Here is a 27,506-nt window from a genome sequence, read left to right on the forward strand (position 1 = left end):
TCCTCTCACCTCTCCCATTATTTTGTCATGAGTCAGGAATCATGTCCTGATTTTAGGGTAAGGAAGTCTCTTCTATGCTGGGAAGGAAGGGGGATATTTTCTTTTTTGTTTTAAATGTGGCAGAGAGCATCCTGCTTCATGCAACAGGTCAAGACAAAATATGCAGTTCTATTCTTTTCCCTTTTCTCATTTGTGCAAAACCAGGAGGGTGCTACATTATCCTCAAAGCAGAACAGACTTATCTGTCACTCGTAGAGCTTGGCTAATGTATGTTGTAGTTGTCTCAGGAACACTGTCTCAGCAATATAAATGTAGTAGAGGCAGTACAAATGCACAGCATTAAATCAAATCTTAACTCTGACCTTTAGAGGTCAAAGAATCAAAAGCAGGGAGCTGCAAATGCTTTTTTTTAAGCCCACTGGAGATCCCCTACACCACATCCAAGGAAAGCTGGTGACACTTCGAGCATCTGTATTCAGATCACAGGGTACTGAGGGCTTACCCTTGCTGGCTCTTGAGGGAGCTGCAGGGATCCCCTTAAGCCTGGGGCACTGACCCCCTCCACACCCCTTAAGTAGTTAGAAGTTTATCCTCACCACAAAATAGAGGAAGGAGGCTCATACTGCTGTGTTTTAGTGATGAAAGTCACACAGCTCCTTTTGCTAGACAAGATGTTTTTATCAGAGAGCCTTGTGGTATTTTGTAACAAGAAATAGTGGTGCCTTGAAGAAACCTTGTGAAGCAAGCTGGTGTTTTTCAGAGCACATGCTGGAAAAGGGACTAACTCAGACACAGGCTGAGATCTTTAGTTCAATGAATCCTTGGCAGAGACAAGAGTTGAAAGGTCCAAACTTGCTATAACCACTGCATCAATCCATCTCCTGAAATAGAGCACACACTGTTGACAGCAGCCAATCTCAACGTGCACAAGTAGCTCCTCACTGACTGAAGCACTGGAAAAAAATGGAACAAGGTCATCCTGGAAAGCCTCCCCAAACGGAGGGAAGTCTTGGGACTGAGCTGAGGCTTAACTGAGCCAAGATCACCACTGCAGTGATACACAGCCCTGCTCCATCTCACTGTAATTCTGGGCAACAAGCTCAGGTCCAAATGACAAATATCATTTCTACCTGAAAAGTGGTCCAGAGACAGCAGGGAGCAGTCAGCAGGGAGCAGTCCCATCGAGGCCAAGTCAACCCTTATCAGCACAGCCAGCCCCAAGTGTGTACTCATTAGTTTGTTTCACCACTGCCAGTTTGCCATCAGACCAAGTCGAAGCAATTTGTTGGACTGCTAAAAGGAAAGAGTGGGACAGTGGCACTGGAGCCTGTCAATTGGCATTGGCCCACATCATTTTAGCTAGCCATGAAATGGACACCACAGAAGTAACAAAATGAACCATAACACTGGATTTCCCAAGAAAGTTGCTCATCCAAGTGCAACATTAATTAAGCCTGACCCTGCTTACCTTGCTGCAATAAGAGATGTGCCTAGAGGTGTCAGGTCTTTAGGCCAAACAGATTAACAGACAGGTCAGATATAAAATATGACACAGCCCAGAAGTGCTAATACACAGTCTGATGTTGACAGTGCCTTTTTAAAGCAGGTTAATTAAACTAATAGCTTGGGGTTTTTCTCCTTTCTTCTGTATCTTTGTTCAAAGCAAATTATTTCTTTGAATATTTCCCTGTATTTTTTTTTTTTTAATTATGCAACCTATTAGAACAAGGAATTAATTAGGAAATACATCTGAGTTTGGAAACAAACTGCATCAGTGCATTTTCACAGAGGGTTTTCATCTTTGAGACAAAGATCGCTTTCAGCTATAATTAAGTCTGATAAACCTGGTAAAGAGGAAATTAACAAAAATCGCAACATGCTGAGCAGCTCAACAGGCTTATGAAAACACACTTCTGAAAGGTAAAAAAAAAAAATCAACACAAGCAAACATTCCTCATGCCTCTGCTTAATTATACCAAAAAGTCATGGATTTCTGATGAAATCGAGCATCCCTTCTTTGTACAGTTTGATGTTTCATGTCATTTAATTGCTGCAGAGTAAGAGCAGGAGTCTTTTCCATACACATTAAGGGCAGCAGCAATCAGCAATAAATTCCTGGAAAACAGTCTGTACAAATCGTTTCCTTAATCAAGAGAACTCAGAAGTGCTGCCTGATTTACTGCTCCCTTTTTAATGCATATTTGTCTTTTGGGAATAGGTGTCAGCACCCCAGGGTCTTGTCCCAGGTTCTACCCATGATTTATTCTCAAACTGTGGACAAATCACTTAACCTCTTTCAAACTCACTTTGTCTTCCTATAAAGTGGATTAATGAATTTCTACAGCTAAATCCTGGGTTGCCTCTGCTTACAGAAGAAGTTGAGAACTGAGCACAAAAGGTGGAATATCATACAGATGACAAGCACTGAAATATGAGGATTTTTTAGATGCCAGCCAGGTTCCCACGTGAAGCTTTTTCTCCATTGTCCATAGCGACAGATTTTCTGCCACATTTAGCATTGTATGTGAACTGTCCATGAAGAGTAACTTCCCAAGTTCAGTCTGCAATCTTACGAAGTAGGCTTGGGTTGAAAAGTTATCTTATACAAAAGAAAATTCAGCCTGAATATAACACTGGATCAGACGTTATAATTCTCAAATAAAACATCTTTCAGTATACTAGCAAGAGCCATTCTGTTTCAGTCGACAAGATGGGATCCCACCAGTCATTTCTTTCTCTCATACGAGCACTTTTCAGAAGACCACAAATCTTCCATATAACACTGTCAGCCTCCACTGCTAAAAACATATGGGCTGAATTTAAAATGTTGCAGCTGTCATGTTACCAGCCCTGCCAAAGTACTGGATGTGACAAATTGGGATGAGCAAGAAGGTCTTGGAAAGAGGAAGGATTCTTACGAATGGGATGCTAACAAGGACCATAGGCTTTACCAGCACCTCAACACCTCAACTATCAAAGCAATACTTGGGGTAACAAATGGAACTTCCACAATTCCCTCCCCCCTCCCCCCCCCCGAGCCTTGCAACGCCAAATTTTATCAAAAAGGTAAATGTAAGGATCACCTTACTCATGACTGGGTTTGAAGTTGATCATCTTAGCCAGTCCCAGAAGGTGTTGTTGCCTATTTGGAAAGATAGGAGCAGATGGTTTCTCCTCTAATGCTGTTGAGAAGGTGGATCCTGTTTCCCTAAATAGCAACTGTTGTTGTTGAGAGGAGGGTGAAGTCACACTGCCTTGGGAGCAATATGTTGAAGTTCAAAATAACATTGGGTGTCCTAGATCTGTAGGTTTGCTCTGTGGAAGCTATACCTATAGACAGACAGGCCAACCCAAGGAGCCACAAAACAACCTTAGTGTCACAGGGGGAAAAGATCTGGTCATGCAAAGTGCACTCCTCCAGGTCTCCTAGAAACCACTTCTGCTACTCAATATTATGATAGGGATCAGTGGCTTTTTGCAGCATAGAGCAACCCCTGATCTTAGCAAACTCCTCAATGGTCTACCTACGAATTTTTGAAAACAAGAAACTTGAACTGCACCCACTATTTTTTGTCTTAATTTTGCAAATCCACAATAAATATTACATGGTATACAAACATCAATAGACTTGGAAAACAGAAATGACACTGATTTCTACACTGAAAAGATTAGGCCAAAAAAAGTATGCTTTTTGCTCTTTTAATAATATGTATCAGTCAACATGAAGGTTATTAACCACCTCATTGAAACTCTTGTCTATCCCTATATTTAAAAGGCTGCATGCATTGCTCAAAGGATGACATAATTAACTGTTCCTCAAATGCTTGAGTCACATTAGCTGAAAGCCTCATTTTGTTGTTTCTGCATTGTATTTTAAACAAATCAAGTGCTAATCAATTATTTAGCAAGTACTAACCTCCCAACCATACCCTGCACACATAGCAATTCTGATTCAAGTAAATGTCTTTTCTGACAAATGGTTTCAACCTGCCTGATTTATCAATGCTACTCTGAAAAGAAGAAATGTTATCTATATTAGTTTGGAAATGTGCATCTTTGACAGCCCCTATCCCCAAAAAAGCAATAAGACAACACACAATTTTGGCTGTGATCTCAGCAGTGAAAGTAATCTGCTGACTGTAAGGCAGGGGGAAAAAAATAATTAAGAATTCCTTTGCAGTTAGGTGGAACTATTAAATCACCAACTGCAAAATAACTTCTCAAATCATAAACCTCTTCTAGAGAAGCTCATATGAAGCAACATTTTATACAAACCATCACAACATGAAAGTAGGTTATGTTTCACAAGCAAGTCCCTCCTCCTCTTGTGCAAGCAGAGATACAAAGAGATTTTGTACCAGAACAACTGCCTACGTCTGAGAATCTCTGCACTCTTGTTCTTGTATTTTGAAACAGTCACAGAATCATTAAGGTTGGAAAAGACCAACAAGATCATCTAGTCCAACTGTCAACCCACCACCACCATGCCCACTAAACCGTGTTTCTCAGTGCCACATCTATGTGTTTATTTAACATCTCCAGGGACCACACTATCACAGTAGTTGAGGTGAGTACCTCTGCACACAGAATTTTTGCTGCTGTGGGTGGAGTGCAGCATGTCCAAACCCAACTATACAGCCTCAGATCTGTACTGACATAAGCCTCAAGTAGGAGACTGTGGCAGTCTCCTCTTGCAAACCTCAGACAGTAGCTAGGGCATACAGCACTATGTCTGCAGGAAATAGCAGAGCATCCTTCCTGCTTTCACAGCATTCTCCAGCTCCGCCAACCCCAATTAAAACCATTATACTCCCCACCTGGGGGTTTCTCAGCAAGGAAGAGACACCAGGCATGTGAAGAACAAGAACCACAACTAAGGAAGTACAAATTCCTCTCATGCAACCTGATGGATTAGAAATACTCTGCCTGTTGAAGTATTTCACACAAGGTAGCCTTCTACTGGGAGAAAGCATTCATGAGATGTCTTCCTCCATGAGTTCACTTCCACACTGAGTGAGGTAGGGAAAGAGAACAGTTTGACTTGCATAAACACTGTTCTATCAACACCAATTTACTTGGCAAGTGGGAGATGAACTACCTAGAGCACACTGCAGATCACATTACTCAACCTTTGCTCTGTCCTGTCAGTAACTGAGAGATGAAATCAGAGTCATGCGGCCTGAACTAAAACACAGCAAGCTCACAGAAAGAGAAGCTTCTCTCTGTGAAGAGAATACAGATGAGAATCTGGGATTATCAGTCTCATAAGTGAATAATCGAAAAAACACTTGTTTAGGAACATGCTTCCTATAGCTTCCAAATACCCTCAGTACTGGAAGGCATTTGTTTTGAATAACTAATGCACAAAAATGGTCAATCTATGAGAGGCTGAGTAAATGGAATAATTTGCCTCATTCAGGTGGCCTGACGACACATGGTAATCAGAACTTTTCAGTTCTTTCTTAAAATTAACCTGGGTTTAATTCTGGCCTAGACTAAATTCAAGTTCAAGAAAATTCTGTTTCTTCAATCAGTTCCAATTCTGCTTTCTCTTACTTCTGCCTCACTGCTATCTTTGCACAGATCTCCTCTCATTTCTCAAGAGAAACTTGAAAGAGTACAACCAGCAGCCATCCTCACACAGCCACTTTCTCAGCCACTTCTCACCTCTCTGACTGTCAACACGAGTTCAAACAGGTTAAAGTGGAGCTCTCTTTTTGCATCCTCCTTGTCATCCCTCTTCTCAGTTACTGCAAATCTTACCACTGTGCTGCCCATAAATGCAACCAAGGACATGTGCATCTTGCACCGTCTGTCACTGCCCACTGGAAAATGTCTGTCTTTATGCCATGAGAAATGGGCCAAGCCCTGAAACTGTGCCACATAAGCATATCTGAAATGCTCTGTTCCCTACTCTTTGCTAACCAGGCAAGGGACACAGGCCACAGCATTACCAGGGAAGGAGACAGTTCACATCACTCCTGATTACAGGAGTCACATCTGTAAACCCTGCTATGTGCCCACACCAACCTCAGCTAAGCTTTCCTCCTTTTTATAGAGCCCTTTCCCCTTACAGAAACACAAACATCTGATTTGGATTCACACTGTAGGAAAGTTGTTTGTTCAATAAAGTTGCCTTTATTGTCATCCAGTACAGATAACTTCTTCCAGCTCAACTAGCAGATGCAATTAGAAAAATAGAAGAATGTATTTGATTACCCTGAAAAGAAAACACTTTAAAGTTCTGTTCCTTTGTCTTAAATATACAAGAATGGGTTTCTGAACTTCTGCTTTCCCTGCTCCCATCTGGAGCGCCAGATTGTAGAACACACGTGCAAGGAAAATAAAATCTCTCTTAACCTTTTCAGAAGGCTGCACTTTTAAATACAGAAGACTGAAAAGGATCTGCACTATGCTCCCTTGTCAAGGTACATATATTTTACAAAAACTATTGCCCATCTTCATACTATGAGAATCATGAGTAAAAATACCTCATTCATACCCACCGTAGGTGAACAGATTCCAAAATTTAACATGAAGCATCTTGATAGAATGCTACCCCACATTTCTGAAAGAATTGTTATTTTTATTAGCTGTGTTCCCCTCAGGATCTCACCATGTGAGGTACTGCACTAACACAGAGCAAGTTTCTGCTGGAAAAGATTGCCCTTTTGGCTGTTCTGTGAAGTGCCAAAGGAGAGAAACAGAGGCAGCAGGAAGGAAACTAGCCGTTCGAATAGGAACCTTCAACAAATAGTCTGCATCTTTAATCCAGAGATTGTAAGGACCACCTCAGGATCAAAAAGTGAGACCATCCTTCCTTATGTTGGGCACACAAGACAAAGATGAGAAATCCTGCAGTAAATGTCCTATCTGCAAGACCTGTTCAACCACTGTTCTGTTTTGTCAGTTCAGAGCTAAAGACATGAAAGGTCAGATCCCAAGCATCACCAGACTGTTTCTGCAGAGGCTGGAAGAAGTTCAGGCAAGTTCTGCTGGGCACCACAAAGGGCCACTGCTAGTGGAAGCTTTCTCCCAGGAAAGATTGCTGAACTGCCCTTCAACAAAGCAGCTTACTGCACTAAGGTTCTCTCCAGTTAATGCAAGTGTACTTATTTCATGCCTCTGTCCTTGGAATCACCTAGAGATGCCTCCTCATTTTTTTTCATACATCATTTTTCCTAGGTTCCTTAGTTCAGATTTTCTGATGGCTACTGGTTCTAGAAGACGCAGATAACATTCTTAAATTCTTTAAAAGCAAGTTTTTAAGAGTTCATGAAGGAAAGCTGATCTGCAGATAAAGACACAAAGAATAAAGATCTCCTCAAGTTCATGCAGTGACATGCTGAAAGATTAGGGATATTAGGGGTGAAATACCACATTCACTGCACAATAAGGATCCAAGGGAAAGGCAGAAAAAGATACTGAGCTGGCAAGGCATTTGAATCACAGATTTTTTCATTCAGGCCTATCTTTATTAATAGAATAAGTTATTCTCTTCCTTAATGGTTTAAACATAATCAATGGAGCAGTATTTTAGCATGCAAACATCTTCCCAGAAGCAAATGTTGCAGAAACAAACCCCCATTCCATACCATTTACATCTGAGAAACACGTTCCATTAGGTCAGGACAAAAGAAAAAGGAAAAAAAAAAAGGCAAAGCAAGCTCAAAAGGTACTGGTAGTTATGAGATGCATGGTATTGTTCTTCCTAATTATTCTTCTAGTTGCAAACAGTTACTTGCAAATGTTCCATTCCCTGGAGTACAAAAATAAGCAAGTCTATTTTGAACAAAAGCAAAAAAAGAACAGCTATATATGAATTACACTTTCCTCTTGTATTCCATCTGCATTTACTGGCAGCATTTCCATAAGCACCTTTACTTTAACTTCTCTAATTTTCTATTGGGAGAACAATACAACTGAATAGGCTTGAATGCATTAGTGGGATTGGAGGCAATTCTTCCTGAGCAGCCACCTAGCTCCTTTGAAAGTGATGCAGTCAGGGAGAGATGCTGAGGAAGAGATAAGTACAGTGCTGCTCTACAGGTTGAGACAATAGTAACGTGATTGAATGTTAATATATTTCATGTTTCTGTACAGGCTCAGCTCTGTCATGCTAGGGGAATGGGAATATCTGCATGTCTCTCACAACTGTCTCAAGCTCTTCATTTTTCACTTTGTCCTTATTTTTTACAGCTTGCCAGAAGGACAGAAAAGACATTTCATCAAGAAGCAAATTGCAATTCAGGCCATGAATTGCAGTTTTGGAAACAAAAGATTAGCCTACCAGAGACAACATCCATTCAGCCTGGAAACATATCAGTAGACAATCTGAGGTACACTTGGGTTTTGAATGGATAGGTTTTGAATGGATAGTCTGCATGCAGTGGTTCTGAGTTTTCATAATCCTTTCTTGAAATCACTTATGCTGTCAAAATCCTGACGTCAGAGATTTGAGGGCTTCTGTCATTGGTTGTGCACTTCTAGAAAAATAAGGTGCTTTTCCTGTTAAAGAAAAGCATCATTAAGTTGCTCTAACATCTTACAGACCATACTGCAGTTCTTGTGCTCCCTGAATTAATGGCCAGATGAACAAGGGCAATTTTCAGAAGAAGCGAGGATCATGCACCATAAGATGCACTTTATTTCTTTGACAAGCATAGTTTATTTTTAATTATTCCTTTTCCTTTACAGTACATTAATAAATGCTCTGGAGTATACTTAGTGTAAGTAATGAAATCTTCGTAATACAAGGCTTCACTACAAGCTTCTGATGCTTACTGACAAAAAGGCAGAGACCTTGGGGGAGATTTTGTTCATGAAAGATACTTTCACAGAAATTAGCAACCCATAAATTAATGAGGCTCTCCCAGAAGGGAGGTGCTGCTCAGCTAGTATGAACTCTCTGAATCTAGGAACTCTTTCCAAGCTAGGACACCGATTGATTTTAATGACAGAAGCAAAATCCCCACACCTTTCCTACAGGGATTGCAGCACAGCAAACGTACTGCAGACAAAGAGAGGCTCCAGAGCTGCCCAACTCCAGGATAGGGGTTATCAGAACATCATAGTGGTTTCTGGGACAGAAAGACCTGAAAGCAGGATGTCAGACCCCCATAGCCCCTCATGGGAGGGAAACTGTAATAGTAGAAGGAAAATTAAAAGGAGATGGATGAGAAGTAGAACAACAAGAAGTAGGAGAACAACACAGCTGAATTTCTAATTCAAAGGAAGACAAATTATAGCCTTCTGCTTAATGCAAACAAAGCACTAAATTAAAAAAGGAAACCAAAGCTAGACCGAGCCAGCAATAGGCAAATCAGCCTCTTCAACTTCAAGCTAAAGTGATTCAATTTCTGCCACTGTGATGGAGGAGTTTGGTGCACCTCCATGGGGGATGGATTCCCCCACAGCTCAGGGAGCATCTTTTTGCAACAGCCTGCTTCCAAGGTTGGCTTACACAAATTAGTTCCCATGCTGAGATGAGTTGGGCTTCTATTTCAGGCTGCTATGAAGGTAATGCCTTATATTTTATTGTATCACAACTGACACAACTTTTGTCTGATCACATCAGAGGTAGACGCTGGTGGGATGGCAGTGGATGTTGAACCTTCCCTCTAATATTCCATTTTATCTTGTTGCTTTGTAGCATGGCAGCAGAGGGGCAGTCTGACAATGGTGTCTGATACAGAAGTGGGGATGAAGCAAAGAAGTGTCATTGAGTTCCTACTTGTAGAAAAAAATTGCATCATTGATGCTTGCTCAACATTTACATTGATCAAAGAGTGGATATGAACACAGTGAGGCAGTTGGTGATGCATGTCAACAGCTGCAACAGCAGTGTGAAAGTGCTTGGCCATCCAGAACGTGGTTTGTCAGCTGTCACATCCCATACTGAAGAGCCTCTCAATCAGCTCATCTGCTCAAGTCAGCTAATGGTGGTGACTATACTGAAAAATAATTTTGTAGCTGAGAATGTGCTCTTTCAAATAATGGTGGTGTACTCTTTGCATCTGCCATGGTTTCCACAAATATAAATAGGAGGCATTACTTCTAGAGTGACCTATGCATTTCATTGTAATTAAATATATTCCCAGGGATAAAGTAATCTGCTGAAAGTTTAAGCTCCTGGTGTTTGTACAGTACCCAGCCCAGAAAGGCTGTCATTTATGAACAGATATACTAGAACCCACCAAGTGCCAGCAGCAGCAATAGCAGTACAAGCTAATAACTGCTATAGGTTTCTGAACAGTACAAAGAATACAATAAAGGCATAAACTTCTTTTATAATATCTTCTACTAGACTTACCTTCAAGAAACACAAAGGCTTTCTGCAGCCTCTCTCCATTGCCCTGTGAAGGAGGGAGTACAGCCAATTTTCTAACAATAATATCCATCCTCCATCCCCCTCACCAACCAATTCCATCAGATTTCCTGAACTGCATAAGCATGATCTCTCACTAACTGCAGTTAAGATCAGTCACAAACAGAAAGCAGTCACTCAAGACCAATTCAAGGCATAGACTTCCCTCCACTTCACATCTTCCAATGTAGTAAAACGCATCTGTTTGAAAAATAAAAAAAATAAAGGAGTCCTTTGAGCAGCAGGACAGTTCAGAGCAATCACATTAGAAAATTATTTCTCTTGTCTGGCAGCTGCCAGTTTTTTACCAGTCACAAAGTGGGAGATGCAGAATTAGTCCCACAGTGTCTGTTAAATTATCTCAGTCCAATATTTCCTCACACCAGCTTTGCTGCTCTCAGTTTATTTCACTGAGACATGAACCTGACAAACATCTCCAGCAGGTGCTGTAGCATCAAATAGGCTACAACATGGGGAGGGCTTTGCAGGAGGAGATGGCAGGGAGAAGGCATACTTCACTTGTGGAGATGAAGTGGATGTGTGAAACTGCAAGCTACACATAGCATTCTGTTGTGAAAGATTCCCCAACCAGTTCCAAATCTTAACATGATTTACATGACCTGAAACACATTTATAGGAGAGAGCATGCTTTCTCATGCTTTTGATTTTACGTAATTTTGTGCAAAGTTGGATGGTTTTTAACATCCTTTACAGAACTTCTAGCAATAAACACGTTATGTATAACAAAATAATCTTACATGGGGATAAGAAAAGTCAAACTAAGCAAGTGAAGGGACATCTCCATGGAAGGATCTAATGCCCAAAGGCCTGATTCAGGTGTTCTGGGGGACCACAAGGAACAAATTTTTTCCTAAGGGGACTGCTAAGTGCTTGTATGGATTTTCCTCAGGTCAAAGACAACAAAAGCTCCTGTCCTCCTCACCCCTGTATATCCCTCTCTGAGGTGCAGCTGAGAGGATGAAGCAGCACTGCAACAGATGTGAACCTGAGGTACCGTGCATGAATTAGAATAGCCCTGAACAGTGGTTATGTCTGACATCCTCCCTCTCCCTTCTCAGTAGCATCATTTCTGGCACAGCCTTTCCTGTCACCAACACAAAAAGGTTCTCCAGCTTTCTATCTTCCTGTCTTAGACCACAAGGCCTGCAGGAATTTGGAAACAGAAGATGCTGCCTTTCTGAGTAACAAACACAGCTAACCACAATGCCATCTTCCAGCCTACTTGAGGCACTATGCCCTGCTTCCTTCCACATCCATTCTAATCTTTTGGAAAGCTTCTGTGAGAAAGTGAAGGTTTCCACCTTACAGTGGCAGCAACTACCTGTTTCACAATTGCCAGTTACCATCTCCAGCCATCTTTGGTTCTGCTGGATGTGGCCATTACCCTGATCCTTCACACCAACACAACACCACGCTTACCCAAATGTGGAAAGGGGTGAGGCGACTGACTCTCTCCCTGCCTTACTAGAGAAAGACAAGCCCAGGATGATGCTGGATGATTAATATTTGGTGACTCTCAGTGAGATTTGGTGACTTTCAATGAGATTTAGCAACAAGGTGAGAAATTCAGTTGATTCCCACTGGGGTGGTAATATACCCAGGACAAATACAGTTTTATTCCCCACTGTGACTTTTTAGAATGATATCACTTTTTGGTTTTCAAGACAAGAAAGAAAGTGGCTGAAATACTGAGGCTTTAAAATCTCTGATTTAAACTCAGTAAATAGAGTAAAAAAACATGCATAGACCATACAGTTAATCTTAAAAGCTTTGTATTAAAGCAATAGCATAACATTGTATTATTGCATTGTATACCAGATAGATATAGCCCTTGCTGGAAGCAATTGGTTCCCTCCTGAACGTACTTGGAAGTGATTGTACCCAAATTTGCAACAACTGTAGTCATGCATCTGCATCTTCCAGCTAGTTCTTCATCTTTATCTCAGGCAGATAAGAAAACCAGTTCTAAATAAATCCCCTCCAGTTCATAATTTAGAAATAGATTACATGTTCATCACATGCTCAGTAAGAGGATTCCAGCATAGCCTGATTGCTCTTACCATTATTTGAGCAACAGGTCAAGGATTAAGCACCCCAGATCTCAAGATTTTCTGCCTTCTAATTCTGCCACTGATTTATTTTACATCATAATCTCATTTCTCTACCACAAAGAGAAATTATCTCTGACTAAATCCATGCTTCTAAAGCCTTTTGTAGTTTTCTCATTGCAGACTCTAATGCAGACACAAGCATGTGTATGCATCTAAAATAAGACAAGCTGATCATTCAAAGATGACACTTCATCATAGACCTCTACCCCTGCTGGCATCCTTGGTTCAGCTTTTTGTACAAAAAGTGGCCTGTACTGTCTCTAGAGAAGACCTGGATTTATAGTATTTTAACTCCAGTCTCTGGATACCACAGAGCATGACATTCGCATCAACCAAAATGCAACAGAGTATGCCATACAACTGATATTTCTGCCTGGCTTTCATAGCACTGCCTTCCCACCCCCCCCATACTTTTTTCTTCCTCCTGTACAACTCCATAGGTACAGGTATCTGGGAGAAATCTGAATTCCCTCATCTCTGGAGTGCAGTCAGATTCTTCAACATTTCAATGACCTCCAGTGGAGACAATTAAATTCTCTAGCAGGAAAACATACCCTGTTATGTCAGGTAGAGACAATATGATTGGAAAGTTGACACCCAAATTCTAGGCTCCTTGGTTGCCATGATAACTGACTGATAACACTGTCATTTTCCCTGTATAAATCTAAGGCTTGCTGCTCACCTTCATCAGCACTGGTACAATTTTTGTAGTCTTCATTTCACTTAGGGAACAGCTTCAGCATTTATCACATCATTCACTGTGCATGGTACTGGACCTTGAAAACCCTGCTGATCCCAGAGGATCAAAGCATGTTTTGAACAGTAACAGTAACTCAGTGCCATTCAGTCTGAAAGGCAGGTGGAAATTATAGGCACTAGGAACATATGCAACACTAGCATTTTACACATGGATGGCAACGCCCATCCACACAGAGAGTGGATCATTGATTACCATAACCTTACAGCCTACCCTGCAACATCCAGGATGTAACTTTATCTTTGTCTCAAAGGGAAAATAAACCACAGAAATGGATTTCTGGTGTGCAAAAAGTCTGAATCTGTGCAATGACTGAAATCTAAATTGTCAGTCTTACAACAAAAGCATCAAAAACTTCAAATATATATATTTTTTAAGAGAGAAATGGAGGCTACTAGAATAGAGGTCATGTTTTAATTTATGAGTTGATGACATTTAAGTGAAATATTCCCATACAGACTGGAAGGAGTGGTCCTTGAGAGCAGCCCTGTGGAGAAGGACCTGGGGGTCTTGATGGATGAAAAACTTAACATGAGCCAGCAGGGTGCCCTTGCAGCTCAGAAGGCAAATGGTATCCTGGGCTCCATCAAAAGAGGGGTGGCCAGCAGGGACAGGGAGGTGATAGTTCCCCTCTACTCTGCTCTTGTGAGGCCCCATCTGGAATACTGCGTCCAAGTGTGGAGCCCCCAGTACAAGAAAGACAGGGAGCTGTTGGAGAGGGTCCAGAGGAGGGCCACAAAGATGATCAGGGGACTGGAGCACCTCCCCTGTGAAGACAGGCTGAGGGAGCTGGGCTTGTTCAGCCTGGAGAGAAGGCGGCTGCATGGTGACTTCATTGCTGCATTTCAATACCTAAAGGGAGCCTAGAGAGGAGAGGGAAATCTACTCCCTGAAAGGGTAGATAACTGCAGGATGAGGGGAAAATTCTGTCCATTCTGTGATTTTTTTTTCCCCAAATGCTTATAGTTTCCTCATTTATACACAAGGCAGTGATGCAAGAAGTTCCACAAGATGCTGAAATTGGAAAGATGCTCAGCATGAAACAAAGTGATGCTTAGGGGAACCCAAAAAAAAAACCTGGGTTTCTGTGCAACTTAGAGAAACTACCTATTGGTAAGATGAGAAAATCATTATCTATACTCTTTCCTGCAATGGTCACAGTTCAACACAGGGGAGATTCAAATCATATATCAGGAAAAGTTTCTTTACCATGACATTGTTCAAACACTGAAACAGGTTTCTTTGTGAAGTTGTCAGTGTACAATTCTGTTAGTATGCAGGAAGCATTTGGATAATATCCTTAATAATATACTCAAGTTTTGGTTATCTCTATAGTGGTCAGATGCTTGGACTTCATGACCTTTTGGGTCCCTTCCCATTGTTCCAAATAATGAGATTTGTCCCAGGCAGCAGCTGCCAGTGTGACCCTTTGACAGCAGTGGACAGAGTAGCATGTAGATACAAAACACCTGCACCACCTTCCTCTGAAAGCCACGGATCTCATCTGCAGTAATCCTCAAAAACATGATTAAATTGCCTGAATGCTGATGTTGCTGCCATGACTGCTGAGAAATAGGAAGTTTAAGTGATTTGTGCAGGATGGCACAGGCTATTCTCATTCAACTCTGATACCTTTTATGCATGTGATTAAGCATAAAAGCTCTAAGATCTTCCACTCCACTTCCACTTTGTCACCCTTAGCCCCTGGATTGCTCCTTCCTTACCTTTACTTCAGGTGAAACCTCATCTTTCACTAAAGCACAAAGTAAGGACAGCAAAACCCCTGCAGAGTGTATCTGTAAACAACAGTTAACTTCAAGTGCAGAATCAATGAGGAGCTCTCAGAAACTCCTGATGGACACTTATGCCATCACCTGCTCCCTCCCTCCATAGAGGTAGAGCAGTCAGTGGCAACTTCACAACCAACTAAATGGAAGCTGAACTCCCTATCTATCCACAAGCAGAGCAGTTACGTGGGACAAAGAGGTCTCCAGGGGTGTCCCAGGAAAGATTCATCTCCTACACAGGTGAGAATGAAGGAATAAGTGCCACAGTCAAAAATATCCTGTATGTTTCCACATTTCACAACTCTACTGATTCAAATACACAGCTCCTCTGTTCATTTCCTTTACTTATCCAATTAGCACCTCATTAACAATCTACCTATAGATGCAGATGTTCTGCAGAAAAACCCAGCTCCACCAGTCACGACCTTGAGCTCTCCTGGAGGCCATATCTTGAAGATTTTTTACATATGCAAATAGCTGCACGCAACAATCTCTTTTGGGGTTTTAACCCCCCACTTGCTCCTGCTGCAGATCTGCAGCAGGAGCAAGTGGGGACACGAGAACATCTTTCCATTGCCCAATACTCATATTTCCCAGTTCATCTTTGTCTTCATAGACCGCTGCTAGCAGCACAGATTTATGAACCTTCTCTCCATTTATACTGGAGCAATAGTGCTATTTTAAGGAGCTCAGTACTGAACAGTCCTGCAGGTTGAAGACTGTTATAAGGACCATGTCCCACTATCATACAGGAGTCCAGTGGAGGGAATGGGACAAATTCTGGAAATTTTCTTATCTAAAGTGGGTCAAAAAAAAAAAAAAAGGAAAACACTTAAGAAAGAGCAGAGTAAAAAACTTAAACATCCTGAGACCTATGCCAGATCTTTGCCTGTGGACCCTCCACAGGCATTCGCTATCTCTTCTAGCAACCATGCATTAAGGAAGGGAGGATGAGAAAGCTAGAAGTCCTCAGATGGGTTACAGACAATAGGATCTTGTGGCAATATGCTCCTTCTTACCCACCACACATGTGACTACACGTACATCAATCCAAAAACAGTCTGCTTCACAGTCAGCTGACCTGCCTCAGTTTCCCAGGGACACCCTAGTCAAGGTATACATTGCTTCTGCACTCATTCTAAGCTACTTCTCAGAAAGGAGTCTCCTGGAGAAACACTGGGCATAATGCTATTGCTCTGTGATGTGTACTCCTAAACAGACACTAAAACACAGAAGGATAGAACAGTCTCTCTCTACTCACTTCTAGACTGAATTTGAAGACATCCAGTGATAAAGTTATCACACTGTCAGGGTCTAAATGAACTCTGGACCTTGGCTGCATCTAGAGGATGAATACAGGAACTGTTTCCTTCACTGCTGTTTACACATACCAGGTACATTCTGAGGCGATCACACAATGTCAGGGACTGGAAGGGACCTCAAAAGTTCATCTAGTCCAATCCTCCTGCTAGAGCAGAAACACCTAGATCAAGTCACACAGAAAAGTGTCCAGACAGGTTCTGAATGTCTTCAGAGGAGACCCCACAACCTCTCTGGGCAACCTGTTCCAATGTTGTGTTACCTTTACTGTGAAGTTCTCTAATATTTGTGGAACCTCCTGTGTTGCAGCTTGCACTCATTGCCTCCTTGTCCCTGTCATTGGATGTCACTGAGAAGAGCCAGGCCCCATCCTTCTGACACTCACCCTTTACACATTTAAAAACATTAGTGAGCTCACCTCTATTTGCTCTTTTCCTGCACTGAACCCTCTCAAGCAGTTCCCTTTCTTGAACTGAGGGGCCCAGAACTGGACACAGTACTCCAGATGTGGTCTCACCAGGGCAGAGTAGAGGGAGAGGAGAACCTCTCTTAACCTACTCAACACACCCCCTCAATGCACCCCAGGATACCATTGGTTTTCTTGGCCACAATGGCACAGTGCTGGCTCATCGTCACCCTGTCAGGACCCCCCAGGTCTCTTTCACCTATACTGCTCTCCAACAGGCCAGTCCCCAATCTATACTGGTACCTGGAGTTGTTCTTGCCCAGATGCAAGACTCTATACTTGCCCTTGCTCTATTTCACTAAGTTTCTCCTTGCCCAACTCTCCAACCTGTCTAGGCCTTGCTGGATGTCAGCACAGCTTTCTGGTGTGTCAGCCACTCTTCCCAGTTTTGTGACATCAGCAGTCTTGCTGACAGTGCTCTCTATTCCCTCATCCAAGTTGAGGACGAATATATTGAATAGTACTGGTCCCAGTACTGACCCCCGAAGGACTCCATTAGATACAGACCTTGTACTAGATGCTGTCCCATTGACCACAACTCTGGCTTCTTTTCCTCAGCCAGTTCACAGTCCACTTCACTACCTGATCATCCAGACAACATTTTCTCAGTTTAGCTGCAAGGGTGTTGTAGGAGACAGTGTCAAATTCTTTACTCAAATATAGACCACATCCACTGCTCTACAATCATCCATACACCTATACATCTTCATAAAAGGCTACCATGTTGGTCAAGCATAACTTCCCCTTGGTGCACCAGGTTGAAAAATATCCTGGTGATATCCCTGCCCAGGCTTCAGGAAGACTTCAGACTTCCTTAGAGGGTCAACTCTGCATATTGGGCCCTCCATTCCCTTCAGGAGTGAGTCACCAACAACCAGAACCCTTCTCTTCTTCCTTGTGGAAGAGGTTATCATAGGCCTTCCAGGAATATCTGATTGAGGTAAGACCTCTAGAGTACATTACATTGCCTCTCCTCCTCTTTGATAGCCAGTTCCTCCTTCAGGACCCCATACCTGTTTCTGCAAGGGTAACTGGGGGAAGTTGAGAGCAGATCAGCCTGCTTCCTCTAGCAAGGTACCTGTCTTCATTCCCCCCAGTCTCTGAAGTCTGTCCCGCTGCCCAGTGACAAGAGGGGAGGGGATCTTCCAATTTACCTGAGGCCTCAGCCCATTTCCTCTCAAGGAAACAGGCTCCAGCACCTTCTGCATCCAGCAGCCTGGACACACATTTGTGTGGTGCCCCTGTCCATTTACCCACAGTTTCTCTAAGAGCCTTTGATGGAGTAGTAACCGTGGCTGGATCTCTACAAGAAACTGACCCCTTCCAACTCAAGAAATAGGTAGACTTAGTTAGGATGGGCACCCTAGACCTTTAACCATTCAGAGTGATCAAACTTATCTTGTGTATTGGCAGAGGCTCAACACTCTGCCATACAAGCTGCAGCCAGAAAGGCTCACACACATGCAGGCACCAGTTGCTCACCCCATGCTCTGCAGGCAGCAGATGCTGCCCACCCAGAGGCTACTTAAGGCCTGGTAGCCCACTAGAGGGTAGGCAGTGCCAGCTCCCCCCACGCTAGCTCAGCTGCCAGTACCACTGCACAAGCAAAGCACATCTGCTGACCCCCAGAAGAGGTTTCCATCAGCCCTTTTTGCTTTGGATCCCTTGCCCAGCACTGTCTTACCTGCTCTGAAGCTGGTCTCTGCAGAAATGTCTCTGGGGAGAACGAATAAAGGACAAAAGAAAATAGCCATATAGGGGACAAATAAAAATGAATATTTAATAAACATTATTAATCAGAACAAATTTTACTATAAGTTACACTCACAGTCATTACATTACACAATTGCTTATTGGGGGATCTTAGAAGCAATCAAAATACGATACCAGAACACCCTGAAAAAACATCATTAGGAAAGATGTGTCATACACATGAAACAGCCAACTTACATTGCTAGTCTGCTCTACAGCAGTCAGAGTCACACAGGTAAGGAAGAATCCTTGAGAATGCAAGACTGCCCCAGATAGCAAGCATTTCTGTCCTAGCCCCACACACAGAATAGCTAACCTGAGAGTCAATTACCACCTTCCAGCAACTCTTGAATAATGTATTACAATATGAAATATTCAGAAGAATATGGGTTAATAATGCCAGTACAAACCAGGATAGACAGCCCCACATTCATCATTTGCTAATGTTCAGCCTTGAGCCAGACCAGAGTGGGAGACACAAGATAAATGACAAAGAGCCAGACAGGTTCATAGTTAAAAACATGATAACTTACCACAGTCTTCCACTGGTGCTGAGCTGGAAAGGAGGGAAGATGATTTATAGACATTATCTTGGTTTATTTTTGTTTAAAAGCTTGGCAATGGAGAGTGAAGTGATACTGAAAAAGACTGCACAGTGTCCTGGTAGGAGATTTGATATATCCTTCTAAAATAGAGTTAGCAAATGTCTCTGTGAAGCCTTTTGAGCAAAATGGTGAGCCAAGAGGGAAATGCTCTTTAACTGAACAGTCTTTTATTGATGCTTTCACCTCTGTGGGTGTACATACAATTGAAGGGAAGAGAAAGACAGTGAAAGGGACTGGTGTGAGGGTACCACAAAGTCAAAGCTTTCTTCAGTGTATCACTGCTGCACTAAGAGAGCTGTTGCACCATGATATTCATGGCTTCTACAGTCCCAATCTCTCCTTGGGGTAACATCAGGATCCCCCAGCATCCAGATAGAGGATAATGAAGGAAAATGAGGGAAGTCAAGTGAGATTGTCACCAGGGAGATACTCTGGTTTATTTTTTTCCCTACAAATTATTTTTCTCTAAAACATTTTAATTTTTTAGCCTACAGACTCACCTTAGAATGATCTCAAAAAAGAAAACAATCTGAAAAAATACTGTGTAAAAAGACTTGCTTCAGTCTCACAGAGTTTGAGGATACAGTCTGTACGGAAAAACCTCCTCTGACTGAGTGCACATTCAGTAACCCACCTCCCCATGCCTGGTGGTGGGGCAAGCACTAGTGGGGAGGGCAAGACTCAGGAGAAAAATTAGCGAGGAAAAGGATGCTTTTTTTTCTTTTTAAGTCCCAAGATGACTTCATACAGAGTAATGCAAACCTCTCCTTTCTGAAGCTGATGTCTTCTGGGTATGTTTATTTTTATTATTTTTTTTCACTAAAGAAAAGTTGTGTGTTAAACCTCTTCAATTCATCTTGTTCTGTTCAAATATAGCAAAGGTTTATGTAAATTTGTTATTTTCTGTAGAAGTGTCATATGGCTTCATGTTTTATTAAATATTAATACATTTGTCTAGGGAAAAAAAATATAAATTCCTTCCTTGGCAAATCCTCCGGAAGTAGAAGGTTACACTGAAGGAATTAGAGCTGGTGTCGTCTTCTGGGGAAAATCATCAGAGCAGATCCTCCTTCTGTGCTAACTTTCATTACATAAAAGATTTTCTGTACTTTCCAGAGCCACAGTAGGGAACAGACAAAGCAATAAAGTAAGCACAGGAGCTGACCATAGCACTGGAGCTTACAACTAATCCTCTCTCTGGAGCACGAGAGCAAAGAAGGAAGGGAGGTCAAGATGCAGTTTGTAAAATTTTTATAGACACTTGTTCTGTTTATTTGAGCAATACCTTGGAACTTTGTGCTTTGAAGAATGTGGAAATATCAGAATACTCCTTTCTTTCCTTCCATCCCCATCCCTAAATAGAAAACAGCCATGGTTCTTTTGACTTCCTTCCCACACTATCCCTTGATATATCAACAAGTTGGCCATGAGCCAGAAGTGTGTCCTTATGGCCAAGAATGCCAGTGGTATTTCCAGGGTGCATTAATAAGAATGAGCCTTCAAGAACAAACCAACCAATTCTTAGCAATTTTGAGCTTCACACCTGGATCATCTAGAGCACAAACACTCAACTCCTCCCATTTTTGTAAGGAGTTTCCTGTACAACCAACAGAAGCTCAGATGTCCCCACCCTATTCCATTTCACAGCTCCATACTCCCAGCACCCTTTCAGCTAGGGTAACAACCTCACAGGTTTTTCCTTATTTCAGCTCCTGCTGCTTTGTCCTGCTGGTTCTTTCCACTTTTTGAATAAGCTGCCTCTCACTCTTCCCCCCCATTTACATGCACCTCTTTCCACACTCAACTGGACTAACAATTATTTCTGCAATGTTTCCACATGAATGATTTCCCTGTTTTTTCAGTCACATGTATTTACAGCAATGCCTCTATTGCCAAAGTAATCTCTACATCTCATGCCTGACCTTTCTCTTTGTTCTGATGAGAGCTGGAGAAAAAAATTAAAAAGGCAATACAAGATATACCTCCTTTGTGCTTTTCTTGAACACTGGATGCCTTCCTTTCTATTCTTGAATTCTTTCTACATTAGAAATTCTGTACTGTTGTGATCTACAGCAAGAGATCCATTTTGATTGCCTGTGATGTGGCTATTTCAGTCTCTTCCTTTTCAGCTCACACACAGTCCCCTTTCTTCTTGCCATTTTTGCAACAAAAAGAACCTTGTGCTATATCAAAGCAGGATCTTCCTGGGGAACCACTCAGTTGACTTCCTTAAAGCCTCATGCCATGAGTACTGCATGTAGAGCTTCAAAATGCTCTGACACCAATACTTTAAGAGTTCCATTTTCCCTTCTCTCCCACTGACTCTGGTCAGGAGATCTCAGTGTAAGGACTTTGATAATTTTCTTTTATATTTGTAAACTGTTAATAGGAAATATGGCTCACACATGCACACCTGCAGTAGGCAACAAGCAAATGAGACAAAAACCTGGATACAAATATCTGCAATATCTGGCAAAGACTGGATCAAACCCCAACGATAGCAAGAACTTATTCTTGCTTCAATTGCTAGGAAGTGCATTTGTTGGTCCTATTCATCAATCAGCTACTATGCTATCAGTCTTTGTTGCATTTTGCTTCCCCAACACAGAAGTTCTCCTGTATTTGATTTTCTGACACTGGAGTAGAAATCAGATAGTTGACAAGGACAAAGAAAGAAATGGGACATGGAGTTAAGCTCAGTTTGTCATCTGTGTTAGTCTTGCTACTCCATTATAATGATTCTCTACTCCTGGCACTCTTACAGTTCAAATATATCCTTTTTGTTGAGTGTCTCATTTTCCTAAGTCAGTTCTTCTGGATGAATTAAAGTCTCCTGAGCACTGGTTGAGAGGCTAGTAGGCTTGGCCTTGGCCAACACAGAGGATCCTGAGGCAGATAAGACAAGGCTCCTTGTTCTGAGGTTACTGGTATAAGAGATCAATTTTGAGTGTGGTCAGCAAGTAGCAAAATAAGGCTCCCTTTCATTCCAAGGAGAGAGTGTTGTCATATCCAGGATAGTGTGCATGTACGTGCTTTAGTATGCAAAGAAATTAAACTAATGATGCAAAATGAGTATGAAGATTTGCAACAGAACAATTAAATTGTTCTGGGAAAACATTTCCCACTTTTAATCATGGTAATTAATTTCAAAGATTAAGAGGATTCATAGATGAAAATAAAGCATTAAGATTAGAGGAAGGATAAGCATTTTACTGGGCATTTGGGTATTCACAGGGTTTAGTCATATTAATTTTAAGAGCACAGATGATGAAGATAAAAATACATAATATTTATATACTGTAGTGCTTTTATCTTCAAAGCATTCTGCAAACACTCAGTTGCAGAAGACTGAGAAAAAATGGATTTCACTTTATGGAAGTAAATGATTCAGTTGCCTCTTAGTCTGCAGACAAAAGACACCCCTGCCATTTACTTCAAGATACAGGTAAGCCAAAGATGTACATCAGATGTACATCAAGATGTACTGTTGAAAAGGAAAAAATCTAGCAACTGGAAAGTATAAAAAGTAGTATGAAGGGTCAGATAAGGTGAAATTCATTCCTCTGCACAAGGGATTGAGAGAGATGTAATCACTGCTTAGATCCTACTCAGCCTCCAATGAATTTTACCTTCAAGTCCTGAAGTTGCCAGATACACATTAGCTACTACACAGCTCACAGTTGGCTCATCTTATCTTAACCATGAACATGTAAAATATAAAACATTCTTACTAGTTGTCCCTGTTCAAATGGACAGGTAGATTGCTTCATGAGTTTCTGCTCAGCACATCCTATCTGTCACAATGTGCTAACTTGCATTCAGGATGCTCTTGTCCAAAGTATTTTCATTCCTGCCTATGACATGTTATGAAGTTCAGCAAACTATCTCTCATGCTATTCACAGAACAAACTACTGACAGGCCCCTACTACAGCCTAGTAAAAACAGACCCACCTTCCCTTCTTGTTGTCATGATATAACACCACTGATACTCAAAATATTGTAATCAGAAATTAAGCCATGATATTACTCTCAATGTGTCCTATTACTTTATACAAGCTCCTTAATACTTAAACTCCAACATAACTCAAGGGCAGCAGCAATGACTGTGCTATCACTTAATTCACCTTTGCCCTCAAAGCTTCCCTTTCCCCAGCCCAGCCTTAAACTCATGCTGAACTCCCAGCTGGAGCAGCTTCTGGTAGTCTCTCTAGAAAGCCCTTGCTCAGATTGCAAATAGCAACCAAGTACACTGAAATAATCCACCTGTACCTTCTAAATAGAAAATGCATGTTAACCATTGTATGGGGTAACATTTGAGGTGCAGTGCCCAAACCTTAACCTCAGTCACCCACTACAATCCAACACAGCCACACAGCTCACAGAGCTAAATGTTGTGCAGTGACACCAGGTTCACAAGGTAGTCAGAGAAGAACTGTGAGAACAGCATCTGGCAGAACATAGAAGCATGTAGCTTAAATAGAAAAAAAAGTACAAACCCTTCAGCTGCTTTAATCTCCAAGAAAATGGGAGAGAAAAGCAGCACACTGACCTTGCTCACATATATAGATACATTTAGCTTATTGTGTATACTAGCATTTGCTTATTTCTCCTTATGAAGAACTCAAGCAAATTACCACTGAAGAGCTCTTATCTATGCTGTGTTCTAAGAAATCAGCAAAAGACTGATTCAGGCTGATGGGAAGAAGTGCCTCACAGCTCCGCATGAGTGTGCAAGTGGAAGTCAGGTTCCAACAGGCTGGAATGATTCTAATGAGTTGTTTGCAGTTCTGCTTGGATGGAAGGCGTTTGTTGTTGTGATTTTTTTTAATTGCTAAGTCCTTCTGTAGCACAGTTTACTTTCATTTGAACATTAGAGTCACCCGTGACATTTAGAAAGTGTTTATGTGAGAGAGTGACTGCTGGAACAGCTGCTACCTGGTGAGCAGAGTGACACACTGCAGAGAAAGAAATATTTGAAAGCAGCATCTGAGAGATGTTAATATGGAAGCTCACTGGGACAGTTAAAGACAAACTTCTGAAAGAATCTGAAAGTCAGCTAATGACACAATGCAGGGACTCTAATCTTATCATATTTGCCATACGCAGAGAAAGTGCACAACCTAAAACAGGACTCCATCTACATGCTGCTTTAAAAGCACTAGTATAATAAATTGCTCTGAACTGAAAAAAGTTATGTGCCAAATCAGTCTGAAGAGAGCATTTGAATTGGACAGCAGTGGGAAATGGAGATTTGAAGCTATTAAAGAACATTTCACTATATATCCTAAAAGCCACACTACTGCTCTCAGTAAATACTGAATTAAAAAATAACTTGTCCTAACCAAAAACAAGGAGCTAAAAGTGTATGCACTTAGATATACATAACCACTCAAAGGCAGTGTACATACAATGTATTGTAAATATACTGCATATATACACACGATAAATCAGAAAAAAAGATAAATATGTAGTTTAGATTTTTTGAAGAATATTGCTAAAAAAGAAAAAGTGAACAGGAAGTTTATGATGTTTCCTGCTTTTTTCCATAACACAAATTAATTTCATGGAACTGTTTGACACACACATTTTCCAACATTCAGGGCAATGACTCAGGGACATCTTTCTAATCTAGTATTAATGTTCCAGAACATTAAACAACAGCTATTTAAAGTTCAGCCTTTTCAAATCAATAAGAACAACTCATTTGCACTCAAGAGCTTTAACGCTGAATACGAAACACCCCTAAAACACAACGGCCAACACAAAGCATCACAACACAGAGGTAAACCAGAAGCAGCAAGCCAGCACTGACCACAGCTCCACACCCAAACTCCCCTACTCTGGGGAGAGGCTACAGGTAATACCAGGGTCAAGCCAACCCTGCTCAGTGAAGGGTGCAGAGAAGCAATATTTTCTTCTTGAGAAAGAAAGCTCAGATTTTGCTGACAAGATCAGATTTTCCCTTTCTGCATGTTTCTGCCTGACATTTGAAGATATTGTTAGCTCAGTTAACACCAGAGGGGGAGAGATTGGTCAGCATTACTTATAGTACCAGTCACTATAAACCTGTTAGACCAAAAGGAAGAGAGGTCGTATGTCCAAGGTAGGCAAAAAAATTACACCCACAATTACTTTAAAGTGTAAAATACATTTTCACTGCTTACAACTCAACAAGAAAATAAGATCTTGGGAGCACAGTGCCTGCATCATTTCAACTTCTTGTATTAATACAAAATAAATAGATCTGTGAAACTGTATCACAAATAGAGTAATTGGGAGACCAAGAGATAAGAATCCTTAACATTAATCACAAAGCTTGTTACATGCTTCTACCATAGAGAACTTAGTTTCTGGAAGAAAAATAATTTTGAAAGAATTTTCTTTAAAGAAAAGTGGAGGGTTTGAATAAACCACATGAATCTACAGTTCTAGGTCCAATCTGAGGGATCAGAACACACCCCACTACTTTTTCCTCATTTGTGCTAAGCTATTTACCTTCTAGTACAAGCCCAAAGTAGTAACAGATCCAACTGCTTAACTGGACACTCTAAAACACTGTGATGCTCACACAAGCACAGACATCATCAATAATCAAATCCCAAAACATCAATATACTCAAATTTCTCTGCTAAAAGTCAAAATAACTTCCCAGAAAGCGTTGAAACAACATAACTTGCATTTTTAGATCAGTGTATTTTTGAGGCTTTTCTCCCCCCAACCTTTTGATCTTTTCATTTCATCCCAACTTGTAACAAAAACAAGCATCTAAATATCACAGCTTTTCAAGAAAGCTCCATTTTTTCAGCCTTCTTGAAAAATAGGACCAAACATTTACTTCCAAATCACAAAAAACCAACAAACCTGTACATAAGTAAAGATCAGAATTTACCTTCTATTGCTCAGATAGAAGTCTGATTACATACCCAGAAGACATCACAGGCTCACAACCAATCCCAGATTTGTCTTTACCACCAAAGATCAAGCCCAGTCCAAGTTAAAAACCTGTTCTCAGAAACATGAAAAACAGAAATTTCCAAGCACTTCTTTCTTATAAGCCTAATTAGCACCATGCCTGATTCAGAAGGAGATACTGTCCACAAATGCAGCTCAATTGCCCATGTCATCAGCATCACCTGGGCATTGCAACACAGCTAAATCCACCTTTGCTTTCTCTGTTTCCAGACTGGCTGAGGGTTGGCTTCCTCAGCAAACTCCAGAATTAGAGAAAAGCTTTCTGCTTTAGAACTAGATTAGTTCTGCTTTACTGAATGCCCAAAGCTTATGATATTTAAGTTGATGAAATTTTATTACCTTTAACAATCATATTACAAGAACCTGAAGCTTCAGCAAAATTAAGAGAAGGCTGTTTATCTTAAGAAGTGCTTGGGTTGGCAATTCAATAAACTCTCTAATAAGTTGCAAGTTTAAGTCTTCATTGGACCACAACCAACAGCATAATTAGCCTGGTGTACACCTCAGCTCCTAACCCTTGCACAAAGGCCCAGCAAAGCAAATCTGAGTTTACCCATTGTAATGCAACGGAAAGCACTGCAGCAACAGCAGAGCAGCAAAGTCCAAGGCTGCAGCAAATAAGGATTTGCCCAAATGCAAAAGCCATGAGTACAGAACCAAAGAAAAGAAACCGCTTACCTTCAGAAGGCCTCAGGTACACAGGGATCTCCAGTGAGAAACCTCTTACCTCCACTGCCAACACTTAAATGAGGTCTGGGAAGGGTCGGATCCTGGCTCCACCCCTTCCAGTTACTCAGGCACATTGCTTGCACCTGCTGCTTGCACCTGTTGCTTGCACCTGTTGCTTGCACCTGTGCTCCCCTGGGTTGGCCCTGCCCTCCCACCAGGAGCTCAATCACTGCTTCAGGCCGTGACTCAGCATTTCTGCTACACCCGTTCAAAGCACAGGACTGCAAAGCAGATTCTTAAAAAATGAAAGGGTCGAGTCTTCAGTAAGATAGCCCTAAGTCATCTCATCTTCCATTTTTACCCTGCGTTATTATTGTTATGTTCATTGAGGTTCATCTACTGTAACAAAACCCAGCAGAGATGAGGCCACTACTGCACTATGCTGACATGTAGTCTGGAGTAGTTCCCTAAAAGATAGAAGCAAACAAAATAGAAGGATAAGAGTGGTTATTCTCATGTTAATGGACTGTAACTATTAAGGAGTGCTACAGTGTTGTCTTGTTTTAGCCACAAACATCTCTATTTCTCCTTAGGGAAAAAAAAGACCTGGTCCATATGGTGCCATATAGTCGCATAGTTGCATGGTATTTTAGCAGTTCATGGTAAGACATGGATCAAA

At 41.4% G+C, this 27,506-nt stretch overlaps 2 long non-coding RNA genes across 2 annotated transcripts; both read right to left on the bottom strand.

Moving 5' to 3' along the window:
- On the bottom strand, positions 1 to 26,861 carry LOC149917086 (uncharacterized). The gene is made up of 3 exons (XR_016468575.1): positions 26,837 to 26,861; positions 1,131 to 1,293; positions 1 to 953 (listed from the first exon to the last, which is right to left on the bottom strand). It is a non-coding gene; the product is annotated as an uncharacterized LOC149917086 (long non-coding RNA).
- Positions 9,366 to 17,203, bottom strand: LOC149917087 (uncharacterized). The gene is made up of 4 exons (XR_016468576.1): positions 17,156 to 17,203; positions 13,181 to 13,284; positions 10,313 to 10,567; positions 9,366 to 9,953 (listed from the first exon to the last, which is right to left on the bottom strand). It is a non-coding gene; the product is annotated as an uncharacterized LOC149917087 (long non-coding RNA).
- Positions 26,862 to 27,506: the final 645 nt, after the last annotated feature.

The sequence above is a fragment of the Phasianus colchicus genome, chromosome 8 (assembly GCF_987193195.1).
Source record: "Phasianus colchicus chromosome 8, bPhaCol1.hap1.1, whole genome shotgun sequence".
Classification (NCBI taxonomy): domain Eukaryota; kingdom Metazoa; phylum Chordata; class Aves; order Galliformes; family Phasianidae; genus Phasianus; species Phasianus colchicus.